We start from the raw sequence: 5,262 nt of genomic DNA, 5'->3' as shown, positions 1-5,262 counted from the left end.
GTTCAGCAGTGTCATCTGTCCTGCTCTTCCACCGTCAGCATGCCAACTTTTCCCTTCAGCCTTGCTCTCCTGATGGCATCAAGACGGGTGCCTCAATTTTGGGGATCATGTGCAGACCCAATAATATCCAGTAGAAGAGAGACTCATCATCACTTTTGGGGGGGACTGGTTAAAGTTTAATTGCTCATAAAAGTAGAGAGCATAATATAAAAATTAGCCATATCTATCACATAGATATAATCCCATAACCTATCACATAGATATAATTACTAACATTCTGACATATTTGCTTCATCTCTTTTCTGATGAATAATTTTAAATTACTGACATCATGAAATTTCTTTAGAATGCATCCCTGAAAAAAGGATATTTCCTTAACTAATCATATTATTTTCATACCTAAAATTTAATAACTATTTCTAAATAGCATCTTATATTCCAGGCCATATTCATATTTCACAGTTTTCCCCAAAATGTCTTTTATGGCTGGTTCAAACAAAAATCCAATCAAGGATCATTCATTACATATTATTGTTATATTTCTTAAATCTCTTTTAATAGTGATTCTAGAACATTACCTCCTTCCTGTTTTCTGCGTAAAATTGAAATGTCGAAAGGCCCAGTCTGTTGTCCTGTAGAATGACTCAGATTCACTTTGTTTGGTTGTTTCTTTGAGGTGTTTTTCTGTCCTCCATATTTCCTGTAAACTTGATGTTGGATTTAAAGAGTTATATAGGTTCAGATTAAACATTTTAAGAAGGAATACTTCATAGGTGATGTTGTGTACTTATTGCATCATGTTAAGAGTCAAGTAATGTCTGACTGGCCCATTCATAGTGGTGGTAAAATAAGGGGATTTCAGCCACCTCTCTTCATTGTGAAATAACATCGTATAGTAACATTTTCCTTGCAACTAGTAAATAATTTGGGATATGGTACTTTGGCACTTAATGTAACTATCCAGGTCCCCATTAACCTTTTTTGACCTAATGGCTCTGGCTTCCACTGAAGATAGTTGCCTGACTCAATTATTTCATAAGTGTTTTACAGAATGATATTTATTAGCTGAAATTCTTATGAAAAAAAGAGAATCAACTAGGACTATTTATTAGGATACCCTTAAGGACTAGAAGGGTAAGATAAATGGTTGACTCAACTTTTAATTACCAATTTTCAAAGTAAAGTTTTGGTGTAATGGTGACAATTGAGTTTGTTTGATTTGACTTTTATTTTTTTACATCTTTATTGGAGTATAATTGCTTTACAATGGTGTGCTAGTTTCTGCTTCATAACAAAGTGAGTCAGTCACAGACACACAAATGTTCCCATATCCCTTCCCCCTCCTGTCTCCCTCCCTCCCACCCTCCCTATCCCACCCCTCTAGGTGGTCACAAAACACCGAGCTGATCTCCCTGTGCTATGCGGCTGCTTCCCACTAGTTATCTATTTTACATTTGGTAGTGTATATATGTCCATGCCGCTCTCTCACTTTGTCATAGCTTACCCTTCCCCCTCCCCAAATCCTCAAGTCCATTCTCTAGTAGGTCTGTGTCTTTATTCCTGTTTTACCCCTGGGTTCTTCATGACATTTTTTTTTCTTAGATGCCATATAAATGTGTTAGCATATGGTATTTGTCTTTCTCTCTCTGACTTACTTCACTCTGTATGACAGACTCTAGGTCCATCCACCTCACTACAAATAACTCAATTTCGTTTCTTTTTATGGCTGAGTAATATTCCATTATATATATGTGCCACATCTTCTTTATCCATTCATCCGATGATGGACACTTAGGTTGTTTCCATCTCCTGGCTATTGTAAATAGAACTGCAATGAACATTTTGGTACATGACTCTTTTTGAATTATGGTTTTCTCAGGGTGTATGCCCAGTACTGGGATTGTTTCTAGATTTTTTGATGATGGCCATTCTGACCGGTGTGAGATGATATCTCATTGTAGTTTTGATTTGCATTTCTCTAATGATTAATGATATTGAGCATTCTTTCATGTGTTTGTTGGCAGTCTGTATATCTTCTTTGGAGAAATGTCTATTTAGGTCTTCTGCCCATTTTTGGATTGGGTTTTTTGTTTTTTTTTTTATTGAGCTGCATGAGCTGCTTGTAAATTTTGGAGATTAATCGTTTGTCAGTTGCTTCATTTGCAAATATTTTCTCCCATTCTGAGGGTTGTCTTTTGGTCTTGTTTATGGTTTCCTTTGCTGTGCAAAAGCTTTGAAGTTTCATTAGGTCCCATTTGTTTATTTTTGTTTTTATTTCCATTTTTCTAGGAGGTGGGTCAAAAAGGATCTTGCTGTGATTTATGTCATATGCCTATGTTTTCCTCTAAGAGTTTGATAGTTTCTGGTCTTACATTTAGGTCTTTAATCCATTTCGAGTTTATTTTTGTGTATGGTGTTAGGGAGTGTTCTAATCACATACTTTCACATGTAGCTGTCCAGTTTTCCCAGCACCACTTATTGAAGAGGCTGTCCTTTCTCCACTGTACGTTTCTGCCTCCTTTATCAAAGATAAGGTGACCATATGTGCATGAGTTTACCTCTGGGATTTCTATCCTGTTCCATTGATCTATCTTTCTGTTTTTGTGCCAGTACCATACTGTCTTGATTACTGTAGCTTTGTAGTATAGTCTGAAGTCAGGGAGCCTGATTCCTCCAGCTCCATTTTTTGTTCTCAAGATTGCTTTGGCTATTCGGGGTCTTTTGTGTTTCCATACAAATTGTGAAAGTTTTTGTTCTAGTTCTGTGAAAAATGCCAGTGGTAGTTTGATAGGGATTGCATTGAATCTATATTTTTTTTGCAGTACACGGGCCTCTCACTGTTGTGGCCTCTCCTGCTGTGGAGCACAGGCTCCGGACACGCAGGCTCCGTGGCCATGGCTCACGGGCCCAGCCGCTCTGCGGCATGTGGGATCTTCCCGGACCAGGGCACGAACCCACATCCCCTGCATCGGCAGGTGAACTCTCAACCACTGCGCCACCAGGGAAGCCCTATAGTCCTTATTCTTCTGATACTAAAGTTGTCCCAATTTTGATCCAGGAGAGACCCTTCCTAGTGGCGATTGTATGTCCTTTTGATAAGACTCCATTCATCTTTAAAAACTCTTTTGCTTTCCAACAAAACAAGATTTCCCAGGCTTACTTTGTACATTCTGTGCCCCAGATCTGAAATTAGTAATTCTTTTAAGGAGCCCTAGTCAGTGTGTTTCTCATTAAATGTGAAGAAACTTTTCCCATAAGCCCATGAGCATACTTCATCTCTCATTTCATTGGTTAGAACTGCCTTACATGCTTGTTCCCAAAACACTCCCTGGTTAGAGGAATGGGATTCCTATGTTGGATTTAGTGAAGTACATGACTATGTAGAGGAGGGCTTTAGAGGTTCTGGTAGAAAGGATAAAGGCAGGGCAGACAAGCGGAGTCAATAGTTGCTGGGTAGCAAAGCCCGTGTCTTCTACACTAATCAATGTCATAAGTTGCCAGTTTATTAATTTTTTAAATTTTTAATTCAATTTAATTTTTTTTTATACAGCAGGTTCTTATTAGTCATCAATTTTATACACATCAGTGTATACATGTCAATCCCAGTCGCCCAATTCAGCACACCACCATCCTCACCCCACCACAGCTTTCCCCGCTTGGTGTCCATACGTTTGTTCTCTACATCTCTCAACTTCTGCCCTGCAAACTGGTTCATCTGTACCATTTTTGGAGGTTCCACATACATGCGTTAATATACGATATTTGTTTTTCTCTTTCTGATTTACTTCACTCTGCATGACAGTCTCTAGATCCATCTACGTCTCAACAAATGACTCAGTTTCATTCCTTTTCATGGCTGAGTAATGTTCCATTGTATATACGTACCACACTTCTTTATCCATTCATCTGTCAACAGGCATTTAGGTTGCTTCCATGACCTGGCTATTGTAAATAGTGCTACAATGAACATTGGGGTGCATGTGACTTTTTGAATTATAGTTTTCTCTGGGTATATGCCCAGTAGTGGGATTGCTGGGTCATATGGTCATTCTATTTTCAGTTTTTTAAGGAACCTCCATACTGGTCTCCATAGTGGCTGTATCAATTTACATTCCCACCAACACTGCAAGAGGGTTCCCTTTTCTCCACACCCTCTCCAGCATTTGTTGTTTGTAGATTTTCTGATGATGCCCATTCTAACTGGTGTGAGGTGATACCTCACTGTAGTTTTGATTTGCATTTCTCTAATAATTAGTGATGTTGAGCAGCTTTTCATTTGCTTCCTGGCCATCTGTATGTCTTCTTTGGAGAAATGTCTATTTAGGTCTTCTGCCCATTTTTGAATTGGGTTGTTTGTTTCTTTAATATTGAGCTGCATGAGGTGTTTATATATTTTGGAGATTAACCCTTTGTCCATTGATTCATTTGTAAATATTTTCTCCCATTCTGAGGGTTGTCTTTTCGTCTTATATATGGTTTCCTTTGCTGTGCAACAGCTTTTAAGTTTCATTAGGTCCCATTTGTTTATTTTTGTTTTTATTTCCATTACTCTAGGAGGTGGATCAAAAAAGATCTTGCTGTGATTTATGTCAAAGAGTGTTCTTCCTATGTTTTCCTCTAAGAGTTTTATAGTGTCCAGTCTTACATTTAGGTCTCTAATACATTTTGAGTTTATTTTTGTGTATGGTGTTAGGGAGTGTTCTAATTTCATTCTTTTACATGTAGCTGTCCAGGTTTCCCAGTACCACTTATTGAAGAGACTGTCTTTTCTCCTTTGTATATCCTTGACTCCTTTGTCATAGATTAGTTGACCATAGGTGCATGGGTTTATCTCTGGGCTTTCTATCTTGTTCCATTGATCTATGTTTCTGTTTTTGTGCCAGTACCATGTTGTCTTGATTACTGTAGCTTTATAGTATAGTGTGAAGTCAGGGAGTCTGATTCCTCCAGCTCTGATTTTTTTCCCTCAAGACTGCTTTGGCTGTTTGGGGTCTTTTGTTGTCTCCATACAAATTTTGAGACTTTTTGTTCTAGTTTTGTAAAAAATGCCATTGGTAATTTGATAGGAATTGCATTGAATGTGTAGATTGCTTTGGGTAGTATAGTCATTTTCACAGTATTGATTCTTCCAATGCAAGAACATGGTTTATCTCTGCATCTGTTGGTATCATGTTAATTTCTTTCCATCAGTGTCTTACAGTTTTCTGCATACAGATCTTTTGTCTCCCTGGGTAGGTTTATTCCTAGGTATTTTATTCTTTT

This window comes from Lipotes vexillifer, unplaced genomic scaffold (genome assembly GCF_000442215.2).
Source record: "Lipotes vexillifer unplaced genomic scaffold, Lipotes_vexillifer_v1.1 scaffold587, whole genome shotgun sequence".
NCBI lineage: Eukaryota > Metazoa > Chordata > Mammalia > Artiodactyla > Lipotidae > Lipotes > Lipotes vexillifer.
The sequence above is the reverse complement of the archived record's forward strand: the minus strand, read 5'-3'. Positions refer to the sequence as shown.